The sequence below is a fragment of the Pezoporus wallicus genome, unplaced genomic scaffold (assembly GCF_028554395.1).
Source record: "Pezoporus wallicus isolate ANWC-B61680 ecotype Strahan unplaced genomic scaffold, APGP_CSIRO_Pwel_v1 contig_7731, whole genome shotgun sequence".
In the NCBI taxonomy this organism is placed as follows: Eukaryota; Metazoa; Chordata; class Aves; order Psittaciformes; family Psittacidae; genus Pezoporus; species Pezoporus wallicus.
The window spans coordinates 522,501-535,145 of record NW_026635361.1 but is presented as its reverse complement, the minus strand read 5'-3'; the positions used below and the strand labels follow the sequence as shown (position 1 = coordinate 535,145).

Genomic DNA, 12,645 nt, shown 5'->3' with positions numbered 1-12,645 from the left:
CTGCCGGCGCCGGGGACGTGCGGCCCCAGCAACCCGCTGCTTTCGGGGTGTTCCGGGTGCCGCCAGTCCCAGCCTCCAACCGGGCAGCCGGGCACGGCCCAGCGCACGGAGGTGGCATTTCGCAAGGTACATACGGGCAGCACCCAAAGCAGCAGTAACCTCTGCATGGCTTGAGGCAAGGCCAGTGGCATTTTGCAAGCAGAAATCTTTGCCTACCTACTGCTCTCTATCAGCCCCTGGGCACGGCACATAAAGGTGAGCTCTGTTCACAGAGGCTTTGCCGAAGACTAAGTTTGGCATAGAATCCCAGACTGGTTTGGGTTGGAAGGGACCTTAAAGCTCCTCCAGCTCCAAGCCCTGCCACGGGCAGGGACCCCTTCCACTAGAGCAGCTTGCTCCAAGCCCCTGTGTCCAACCTGGCCTTGAACACTGCCAGGGATGGGGCAGCCACAGCTTCTCTGGGCACCCTGTGCCAGCGCCTTCAACCCATCGGCGCAGGAGCCAACACACTTCAGGAGAAGGAACATGAGAGATCTGCGAAGCCACAGGCAAAGAGGTGACAAATTTTGTCTCTGTAGGGAGTCTGGTTGGCTTGGGATTGGTACCATTTTAAAGGGGAAGTTAGCGCTCCTAGTGCTGGGAGCCAAGGATATGAACAAAGGAGCTTCATGAATACCAATGTGTGCATAGATGGAACAAATAAAAGTCTACAGTTGATATTTTGCTTTCCAAGTGGGTGAAAACGAGGTGTCCCCTTGATTCAGACCCCCAAGAGATCCAGAAAGAGCTCTGGCCCCTTCATTAGACACAAAGAAGAGACTGGATACCAAGCACTGCCTGAGGTGCCAGGCCTGGCTGAGGGCTTCCATGCTGTCAGGAGGACAGTGTGTGGGAGCAGTTAACCTTCCTCCATGGGGAACAGCATTCCCAGGACACAAAGGTCTCCTGACTGCCATCAAAACACTGGAAAAGTAGAAACATTTCTGCCCTTCCTCAGTGCAAGGGACTGCAGAAGGCATCAGCGTCAGAGCCAGACCCAGCTACACCCACAGCATATGGCTATGTCACACTATGGCTGCAGCAATAAAGTTCGGAAAGGAAATTACTAGTTAAGTAAAAGGCCTTTTGGTTGACTGGAATATTTAATTTGGCACAGAAGGAATTGAGAAGCCCAGAGCTCCCTATGAGCACAAAGCAGCAGCAGCAATGTGCCATGTCCCAGCCCTGCTGTCCCCACACTGGACACTCACAACATCTGGCCTGTTGTGCCTTGCCCTGGTCATAAACCAGCTCACATCTCTCAAACCACGCTGTATGTTCTTCCAGATGTGCCCCGTTACACTCCCAGCACAGCCAAGCCACTCCCTGCAACACCAGCCTTGCACATCACCTGGACTCAGCTGTTTTGGTTCCAAAGGGATTTTCTCCAGGCTTGAGAAGATCCCTTCCTTCCCTGCCACAGTGAAAACCTTTATGTGGGAGGCTGGGTGTTGGTGAGCATGAGCCCTGTGGTGACAGGCAGCTGGCTTACATGGGGTTGCAATAGGGCTGTCTATTCCACACTCTACACCCAGCTGATAGGCCAAGGTTCCTCCTGTGTGCTGCTGAGCAAAACCAGGAGATTGGGAATGTCACTGTGAGCATCAGCTTTGGGTCATGCAGATACCAAAAAGTGAGCAAATTCCCCTTTAGGTGCTCAATTCTGAGGAACAGGACAAGTCCATATTGCCCAAAGGAGACATGGGCAAGGTCCACATGCCCTGACCTTACAACTGAATGTATACAAATACCCTGACATCAAACACTGGCATGCCCACCTGTGACAGTCCCAAGCACTCCCTGGTGTTCGCTTTGTCTCTTGTGTGGTGTTTAAGGGAGCAGTGGTCACCCCAGCTGCTGGACTGGCACTACCACGGCATGAACTTCAGGCAGGTGATGGTGACCCTGTTCTCACAGAGCCCTCCCAGCAGGGCCATCACCTGTGTACCCACCTCCTGAATCATTTTGATCCAGACAGGCTTCAAAACCATCTCTTCCTGTGCTGCCCACAGCTCCCCTCCCAAGCACAGACCGATCCATAGAATCACAGACTGGTTTGGGTTGGAAAGGATCTTCAAAGCTCATCTAGCCCAATCCCTCTGCAATGAGCAGGGACATCTTAAACTAGATCAGGTTGTCCAGAACCGCATCTAGCCCAGCCTTGAATGTCTCAAGGGATGGGGCATCCACTATTTCTCTGGGTAACCTGTGCCAGGATTTTACCACCCTCAGTGTAAAGAATTTCTTCCTCAAATCCAGCCTGAATCTCCATGTTTTAGTTTAAAACCACCACCCCTCATCCTGTCACAACAGGCCCTGCTAAAAAGTCTCTCCCCGTCTTTCTTATACGCCCCTTTCAAGTACTGAAAGGCCACAATAAGGTCCTCCTGGAGCCTTCTCTTCTCCAGGCTGAACAAGCCTAAACTCTCTCAGCCTTTCCTCACAGGAGATGTGCTTCATCCCTCTGATCATTTTTGTGGTCCTACCCTGGACCCTCTCCATCAAAGCAGCGAACCCAGTACCACAAGGACGCTTGCAGAGCCCCAGCTCTCCAGGTACTCAAGTTTAGAGTTTATGCCTCCAGGGTGACATTGCAGCTGAAATCAAAAGGCATAGAACTCACAAAAGGAATCTTAAAAAAGTATTTTCTGCTTTAGGCAGCTGAAGAGATGAACAGATTCACCGGGCTGAGATCAGTCTTGCCTGAGATACACAGCAACTTTTCCTTGCTTTGCCCTTCCAACTCTTCCCCCTTCTCAAAGACACAAAGAGTCTTCTGCCACCCAACTCCCAGGTCAGCCTTTCAGGGGGCTGTGCTATCTTACGTATCTGCAGGCAGCAAGTGGGACTTCTTCGGTGCCCTTCAATCTTGACAAAGTAGCAAATACTCACAACTGTGACTCTATCTTGCACAGTTTGGTCTCAGATTCCTCCTGACTGCACCCACAGTGGTCACACAGTTTGGCTGATGCTCTCTTTTTCTGTGTTCTCTGCTACCCAGGATAAAGATCTCATTTTCCTGTTACCTTGCTGTATTTATGACCTGCAGGGCTGCTTGGGGGCCCCACCATGCCCACTTACGTCTTGTTCCTGTCATGCAGATACAAGCTGCAGCACAGCATTTCAGGAAAATAAGCCAAAGGCATTTGGGGGGCACTAACAGTGGCATTTGACAACTGCTCCTTGGGGATCTGATCTCCTTCTTAGGTGACCTCCTGTCCCTGAAATACAGCCTGAACTTTTCACATGAGAGCACAATTGCTAAACAGTCCTGTGCTATTTAGAGTTATCTTTGCTCTGTTGATAGCAGTGGCACGAATGGGAAAACCACTGCTCTCCAGACACTCCGTTTACTGGCAAGAGATGCCACTGTTACATCTCAGTTCCTACCACTGCACTGTGCTCTGGGCCAGGTGCATCACGTGGATGTAAATGTCCCTGAACAGTTGCCTCTCTGGTAGGGCTAACTAAAGGTTTGTAAATATCTGGAAGGAATTTGGAGTTTACACATCCCAACAGTCTCTAACTGCTCACTACCAGTGGGTAGGCAGCACGCACCTTTCCATGGTCACATCCCAAGCTCTGGAAGCCAGCACGCGTTTGCCACGCACTCTTATAGCAAACTGGGATTTCATTTTAGCTTTATTCCCCCAGCTCTTGCAGCAGACTGACAACTTTGTGATTACGATCTGCTACAGCTTCTGTCTTGAAGACGTCTGGGCACGTGTGTGCAGAACCTTGGGTACTACAGCAAGTCCTGTGCATCCAGTAATGTGGGTGCTGATGTACTGAGTAACCTGAACAGGAAATCCTTCCTTCAGGGTGAAGGACAGCACCACTCACCTCCTCTTACAAAAGGAGCTTAGTCCTGCCTCTCCTGCTACTCTCTTATCTGTTACCCATGAGCAGCACGGGGCTCACAACTGTCACCCACTGCCATGCCAGGCACAAGTTGCTATTTCAGTAGGAACGCTGAAGGCTGATGGGGATCTGACAGTTGAGCTGCACCAGAGCACCAGCTGGGAAGTGGGTGGCAATGAATCTTTTGACAAACAGTTAAACTTCATTTTCTCCAAATTAATTAATTCATACAGAACATATCCCTTCGTGGGTTTCACACTCAGAACAAGGCCAGTCTCACCTCCCCCTCCATTATCTGTCAGTCGTACCACAAAGAAGAGCTCACTCAGTTGTGACTCGTGATCAAATCAGAGTGGAAAAAAGAAAAGCCTCTGCCTCAGCTTTCAATCTACTTTAGTAAAGTTACCCCGTATCTTTTACTATTCTTACACCCAAACATCTGCTTCTGCCTTTTGTTTGGAGCTGACCTACACAGCCATCAACCCCCCCTTGGGGAGCAGGCAGAAGCCCCACCACAGGCTCCCTTGCCCAGCAGCCAAGGGACAAGCCAGATCTATTTTCAGGCTGAATTCCGCTCCATTTGTGTTGCATGCCAGGTGTCTGTTTGATACCTCTGCTGCGGTGAAAACTCTCAAATCACTTTTGGTTTTCCATGGCTAAGATCCAAGGAGTCACGGATGCTGGGCAGCTGCTCAGCAGAAAAGCTCCAGAGCCACACACCGAGAGGCACCCCAGCACACGTGCCTCCAGCTGAATGCAACGAGACAGCAACACGCACCACCACTGAACGCTCAGCATTGCCGGGACTGCTGCTCCTCATCCAGCAGCAAGGCCTCAGCCAGGCTCTTCTGCTTTGATAATGTAAGCGTGGTCAGGAGCTGCTCAGTGCCTAGCTGTGCCCCTTCTGGCAGCTGCCCAGATCCGCCCTTCTCACCTTCAGCTGCCAGCTAAGTGCTAAATCTGTAGCAGTCTCCAAAGAGTTACCAGCATCTTTTCTGTAAGGGAGCTCTCTTTGGGAAGGGTTTCCTCACACACCTCCCTGTTTGGCATCTTAGGACTTCACTTAAACACCATGTAACATAACCCTAATGATTCTCTGTAACACCTCTGTCTCCAGAGCAGAACATAAGACAGACATAGCATGTTAGACCCCCACAGCCCACTTCTCACGTCTGACAGCAGCGAACAGTGTGATGCCTGGGAAAAGGAGAGCCATCATTCACCAGTCATACCCTGGACACAGAGGACTTGACAGCCCTCTCCAGCATCATTCTAGATGATCTCTGCTCAAGGATGAAGGGTTCCTGTCCACTCAATTCTTTGTACAGAAGCAGGTCCTGATCAACAGTCATTTGTTGCTCTTTTCTGGACAGTTTCTACACTATAAAGTTTTTGAGGTTGAAGGGGAGCCAAATCTATGTCCTTGTAAGCCTGTGCCTGGCTAAAGTGAGTGTTCTGTCAAAGAGGGTTTAGCAGCTGACTTCCTCAGGAGCATCACTGAAAAGTCTAGTTTTTCCTTCAGAGATGAATGACCTCATCTAGACAGTAGATGGAGTAGTCACTCGCTGTTGAGGTCTTCTGCATGCACAAAGTCTCAGCTAGAGGTAGAGTGGCAAAGAGTAAAGCAACATGTGATAATCTGTCTTGCCCACTAGTGAGAAGGGAAACGTCACCACAGCCATTTCTGAAATCTGGAAAGCAACAGAGGTAGAAAAGGATCAGCTGTTTTCTTCTATACTCCTCTAAAGGTGAAGGAGAAAGAATCTTTCCCAGTATATCCATCATGGAAAAGCTTTTAGAGCCTCTCTCTCGTGAGCCCATTTGTGTACTGGACCTCATCTTCCAGAGCACTACTTGCAGGCCATCAGTGCTATGAGCAGAACAGCCATTTCTATGAGCAGGATGTGCCTTGCTCATCCTGCTTTGTGCAGTGAGACCAACCACCCAATCACCCAAACTAGCCTGAAAAGACTGCAGGGAAGCATTCAATCCTGCAGTATTAATGAAGCACAATCTCTGAGCTCACAGATGGCATAAATCAGATGCAGGCATTCAAAAGGAAGTCTCTGGAGCCTGATGTTACTGATAGGACCACAAAGCAATTTCCCTGGGAACCTACCTGGTTTTCAGTTCAATCTCTTTTGGTTAGCTGCCTCTCCTTGTCATACACATTGCCTAGCCTGGAGGCAACACATCCTCACAAGACTTACAGGTGCCACAAAACTACAAAGAAAAAAAGGAATTTCATGCTCACAGAGCCTCAGCAATATCTATACACTCAAATAAGTAAAACCAGACCTCAAATAATATTTATAACAGATTATGCTCTGGATTTCTGTGATTTCCAGTGATTCATAGTTTTGTTTGTAGAGCATAAAATATTTCCTTTGAAATCCTGCTCAAGCCCTTCCCCATACAGCCAGTTTCACCACCCCCTTGCGTCCCCATCTCCTCTGTTTTATAAAACATTTCACAGAACACTTGCAGAGTGTTCTGACTGTAGACCACTCTTCTCAGCCATGTTTCTGCTAAAGAATTTTCTAGTTCTCTGCTCATTGCCCCTTTGGGGAAGAGGTTGGAGACCGCTTCTGCCAATTAAGACAAATCTGGTTCCATGTGCAGCCACAACTACTACCATTGGCTTCATTTTATACCAAACACTCCATGGTTTATGCCTCCTGCCATTCACACAGGAGGAAAATACCTGGGACAACTTTGACCAAGACAGCTCTGCAGTTAAAGCCTCTGTAGGCAAATCCACAGAAGACATCTTTGCTAGGCACCACTATGTATGAGTTGTGTTGGTTAATATATGACGTGAGAACGTATGTCAGTAGTTTACAACACGAACTATGAAATACACAAACAGTTTTGGCAGTCTCACCAGTGAGATTTCGAAACAACTGCCTCTCTTGTCTACGAGAGTAAACCAATACACAAATGTATTGCAAAGTCTGACTCACGGCTTCAGTTAGCACGTTAGAATCTGCCCACCTTATGGGATTGTGCGAGGCACACCATATCACTCAGCTAACAGCCACTCAGGAGAAAGCAGAACTCTGCACCTGCCTGCTACAGCCTTGAGCTGTTTTGAAGCTGCAGCATAGTCTGTGCTCACCTTACTGGAGGGTGCTAAGGAAGACAAGAGATGGGGTTGAGGTGGGTGAAGCAAAGGTGGCCCCAGGTCTGCTCTGATTAAGCACACTCTGTGGAAAGTGCCCACCCAGGGGCACGCTGCAAGGCAGGATCTACAGGGATGAGCAGCTGATGTAACCATCACCTTACATTGTCCCCACCCGACACAATTCTTCCATAACTCTGTGTGTGACTGAAATGGCAAAATGCAGCTGAGGCAGCAGGAGAGAACCACTCCCCACAAAGACATCTCCTGTGCCCAAGATCCAGACTGTGGCTATTCAGACGTGGATATAATACACACTGACAGAAACAGGAAACCATAAAGAAAAAAAAGCCATTTTCATACAATATGTATTTTTCCTAGTAAAGCTGTACGGCTTTCAGCCAGAGATTATGCCTTTTCCCTCCCTCATGCTCACAGAAATCCACCTTAAGGCTATCCTGACCATTGGCAAAGTACCCTCCATGGGCCCCCATGTTCAGCACTGCACAGGGACAGGCCTAAAGGTCAGCAAACACTTTGGCTTCTCTATTCTAGTCTCTCCAGGCCTGCTTAAATCTTTCTTCCATAGTCTTCTGCCACAGCAAGGGCTTCAATTACCTAAAGAGCTGCAGATCAAGGGCTGTTCAGAGATCCAGCTTTTAGGGGTGTTCTTGCACAAGTGAAAAAACAAGTGTTGCAATTCTGACACACAATTTTGCTGAGGGGGTTGTACTACACCAGTTTGTCAGCTTGAGGTACATGATGAAGTTTTAGCCACTCCCTTTGCATCACAGTAGTGAAGTCAGATTCAATAGACACCAATACCAATGACACTGGCACTGCTGTTAATGCTGAAATGATGTGAATGGAAACAGTAACCTCTATGCTAAAGAATCCAAAGTATGTATTAGGAGATAAAATCCACGTAACACCAAGGAGTATGTAGACTGGATGGATTTAGGGGACTAAAGAACATTTTTGAGAGCTTTGTTCCAGAGTCCCTTTCCAAAGATGAGATTGGACATCTGTCATTCATCTTCTAGCCTGCCAAAGTTGAGAATATGGGGAAGCATCTAAAGCACTGCTCTGTCCATCATGTTAAGACAGATACCCATCCTTTCCTCCAGATAGACACACCACCATCTGTAACACATATAGTAACTCCCATGTGAGGGTGTACAGGGCCAAACCTGACAGCTAAACAGGAGGTCAAGCCTGCCCGTTGTGCAGCTCTTGGCACCTGACAGCATTGCTGTTGGTACAGCTGGACTTGAAGTCTCACAAGGGCAAGAATGGAAATGCAGTCAAGCCATCTTCATACCAAAGCTGTCCACTCCCCAACCTCTCTTCTTCCCCTCCAAGCTTTCAGCTTCATCCATGCCTGTTGACCTGAACTGCTTGCTCCAGAAACTAGCTCCTGAGCTCCAGCAGTCCCTGCCATGAACTCAAATTCACTGGCACATGTGGTGGCTCCCACTTGCCCCAGTTCTGTGTATTCTGCTGGAAGCCAGGTTGATCACCCCAGGCTCTGACCCACAAGCACTACAAAATCCAGCAACTTGGCTCAGCTTCAAAGAAACCCATCATTTGGGGTGTGGATGTTCCCAGCTCCAGCCGCGGTGTCTCAGCCAAGATGGAAGCTGTACCACCCCCCACTGCTGAGTTCTCTGAACAAATTGAGATGGCAAGGCCTCCAAGAAGGCAGAGTTATAATCGTGAGGCGGGGTGGGAGAAGAGATTCTCTGTGCAGAAATGCTTCTGCAACAGCAAATCTCTCTGATGTGGTGGTTCAGATTCTACAGAACATCCAAACAACTGGCATGTGACAGCTTTGCACCAGGCACTTCTTCCAGACTCCAATTCTGGGCACAGTCTCTGGTGATCCTAATTAAGGAATTTAAACTGGGACTTGCATTTCTCCTGTGTGATTCTGCTTCTGAAGCACTGCACTACTGAGGAGTTTTGCAACTGCCAAGACATGAAAGTGTGTTTGTTATTAACACATCACTACATAATTAGGGGACTTAGCAGGGGGCTGCGTATTGCCATGTTCTTTTTCCTCTGTTGCTGACAGTGTTAGATGAAAGTCTCTAGGTATCCCATTAGGTGACAAGTGAAAATGAGTTCTGTGGCCAAAACTAAGCAATTTGGCACAATTTAGTAGAGAAGTGGCCTTTTCTGCTCAAAAAGAGCCCAGAATTGGAACAGCATGAGGTGTTACAGCCCAAGATCAAGATGCGCTGGCCAAGCTGAATGGGTGTCTCATGGAGCAGAGCAGCAGTGGGTGTTGAAGCCCAGGACTGAGATATATTGGCAGAGCGCAGATGGGGAATGTTGCCCAGTTTCTGAGAACAACACAGAGTTTGTATTTTAATCAAAGCTCCTCTGCTCATCTGCATGGCTCAGCACAAACTTTCATCTTCTGAATTTTCCAGGCCTTTATTAGGATTCATCCAAAAAGCCTACCTTCCACTTTTCCCCACTCCTCCCCCAGTGAAGACATGCTGGTAGCGACCACTCTCACCCCTGTATCCTGCTGCTGCCTCCCAACAAACATCATGGGTGAAGCAACAGACATGTAAAGCAGCAGACATGTACACACTAATTTCATGTATATGGACTGATACACGGTTCCCACTTTCAGTTTCCAACTCAGACCAAATGAGGCCTGTGATCAAAGACAGGAGGCTGTGAGATTTTAGCATGACAAATGGGTGAGTGAGCTGGGCACACAAAACTGGAATAACTGACTTCATGAAGCCCAGGGAACAAGAGAGAAGCAGCAACATAATGGGAGTGCTGGAGGGACAAGAGGTAACAGGACTGTGAAGCATCTGTAATGCAGATCCTACCCCAAGTACTGCCTGATGTTTATTAGCTACAGCTAAAGATTCCATCCCAGCACTGCAGACACGCATGGCCAACCTCAGAAACAATAAAGGAATTCATAGCTGGAGAAAACCCCTCCCCTTCCACCCTGGGCACAGGCCTCTACCCTTTAAGCTGGACAAAGTAGGTCGAAGGGAATGAGCTCATTTGCGTATGTAAATTCAGCCTACCAAGGAGTAAAGACAATTGCTTCAAGCTTATGAGTTCCAACTAAGAAAACCAAGTCTTCATAGCCCCTTTGGGAACTGGAAGCTTTGGCTTCTACCCCTCCCTTGCCCATATATTCATCCCCTTTCCTCTTGCTTCCTGCCTAACCAGCTCCTGGCAAACCCCTGTTCCTCAAACCAGAGCCTGTGGTCAGAAAAGCAAGCTCAGGGAGGTCATTAAAAAGCTCCCACACAAACATCTATTAGCTCCAAGCGGCTGCTGAGAGCATGTGCCATGTGAGCAACTCTCCATAGCTGAATTTCAAACAAGCTGGAAACGTCTCTCTTGTCTGCCTCCTGCAGACAAAGTCTTTTTTCGCCTTTTTTCTTTTTTGCTGAAGGGAACAAGCTCCATTTCCAATAACTGAAGACTGATTAAACCCACTGTGCCCCCCCGCCCCCCCCACCCCAGTCACAAGCAGCTCATACCATGAAACAGTGTCAAGAAAAGGATTTCTTACACAAAAGGCTTCATATAACCAGGGAGAAGAAACAAAGGAAAACTGTTGACATTTAAGTTTTGATTTAACTCTTTGCATTCTAAACCCCATTAACTCTTAGTTTGCTCTTGCTATGCTTTTAATAAAAATACTCCTGCAAAACCCCTTGAAACCAGCATGTTGCATCTTTGAAATGACACACAGCACTGAACCAGAAGTAAGCAGCTTGCTACTTCCATAATTAAACAGGTATTTAATTAATACCTTTTACTCAGCCCATGTGAACTCCTGTGAATCCAAGAGCCCTGTGTCCGTTTCTGTTACCTCTAAGTAAAATTAGTGGGGCCCTGGGTGGCTCAGATGAGGGAAATAAAGAGCTCAATTCCACTTCTCAGCTGTCATTTTACCGCTAATTCAGCTGTTTGAGGCAAATCTAGATCTACATCAGCTTAAAACAAATGTCAACTGAGAAACTGTTGCTTAGCTCTTTAACCAAACATGTTCTCCGAGGGAACCTCTTTTCTTTTTTTCAGCCTTTTATTTCTGTTGGCTCATAAATCTTTCAATTACCCTTGCAGTCCCATTCAAGTCCTCTGACAGAACTGTGCATGCAGACTGAACACCAGCAGTTTATGGAGAGCAGTTGTTCCTCCTGAGCAGCTTCAATTTTGTTGATGTGGAGACTCTATCTGTCCTGGCAGGAATAAGGACAACTTCAGTCTTCAGTGCAACAATGCAGAACACTGAATTAGCATCAAGTGAAAAACTAATCACCCCAAAATGGCTTAATTCCCCAAAGCACTGCTGTATTAGCTAGGTTATCTGCTTGCAGCCTAACCTTCTGATGACATGGTACTAATAATGGGGTCCCCGAGCTGCGACGGCGCTGTGTCGTGGCTGCCTTATGGGCATGTCTGATTATGATGTTCTGTGACAAGGCTATAAATACACCCATTCCCACAGGTGCAGACCTGATTGCAGTGAGCAGCGAGGGGCTCTGGCAGGTATTTGCTCTGTTCTCAACCAGCGTAGCATTGCCTGCTTGAACGGGAGGGCTGTTTATAACTGTGCGAGCCTCACAGGCCTATCCCCAGGGGAGCTGGAGCACAGAAGCGAGCGAGGTTTCATAATCACATACACATCAAAGGTTAGCAGGAAAAGTGCCGAAGGGAAAGAAAGAGTAAATTTGTTCAAATGAAAAAGCCTACTGACAAAACTCAAAGACCACCTGAGCAAAGAAAAAAGGGGATTACATCTTAACAGACTAACTCTGGTGGGCTGAATGTTGGTCTGAAAGGAGATGAAGATAATCACTCCTTTACAGGGCACTTCGGCACGGAGTTATCTGGGGAGAACGGAGTGTTTGAGGATTTCCTGAAGAACAGGGAAGGTGGCTAGGCCTCTACTTTGTTTTAAAGCATTCTGTTCTTAAAGATCATTATATTATCATAATGCTTTAGACCCATAAAACCAGTCCGTGTACCTATAAAAACTATCCAATGCTAGTGACAAGGGGTCTTCCCCCTCTCTCCTTCCCCAGCAGTTCCAGCACCCATCGCCTGCCTGTCTTGCTCGCTCTGCACCCTCAGTCCTCACTTGCCCTGAGGAGCAACTTCACACAACAGAAAAATCATAGCTAAATGAGGAAGCCCTCTTTGGTAAGGACCAGCAAGAGACAGAACCTGATGGGCAGCCAAACAACCCCCGAGGGGCAGACATGAGTCCAGAACGGCTGCTGTACATCAGCTGTTGACCCTGCATCCCAGACAGAAAAACATCGACACAAAGCCTTCCGCCAACCCATCTCCTTTAGTGTTTGTTTTGTCAGAGTCAAAGGAGATGACAATCACTCACAACACAGCACTGCATAAGGAAATTATCAGCTGCCTCAGCCAACGCACTGTGGTGCGCAGTTGTCAAACTCTTGCAGATCCTGTCAGAAGCCTTAAGTAATGTTTCTATTACTTCTAAAGAAGCCCAGAAAAACTCCTTTTGATTAAAAAGGGAATCCTCCCTTTCGACTTGCTACACCACCTCTGCAATGGGCTGCAAAGGGTGCGCTCTCCTGCTGCAGCCTGCACAGCCTGCC

At 47.9% G+C, this 12,645-nt stretch overlaps 1 long non-coding RNA gene across 3 annotated transcripts in view; it reads right to left on the bottom strand.

Moving 5' to 3' along the window:
• The window catches only part of LOC130605470 (uncharacterized), a 43,167-nt gene that overhangs the window by 29,873 nt on the left and 649 nt on the right, over window positions 1-12,645 (bottom strand). The window contains exon 1 of one of the 3 annotated variants that reach the window (XR_008973711.1): window positions 11,127-12,015. The exons of the other annotated variants lie outside the window; for them this stretch is intronic. This is a non-coding gene — a long non-coding RNA (uncharacterized LOC130605470). Of the gene's footprint in view, window positions 1-11,126; window positions 12,016-12,645 lie in introns of those variants that run through there. 3 annotated transcript variants of the gene reach the window in all.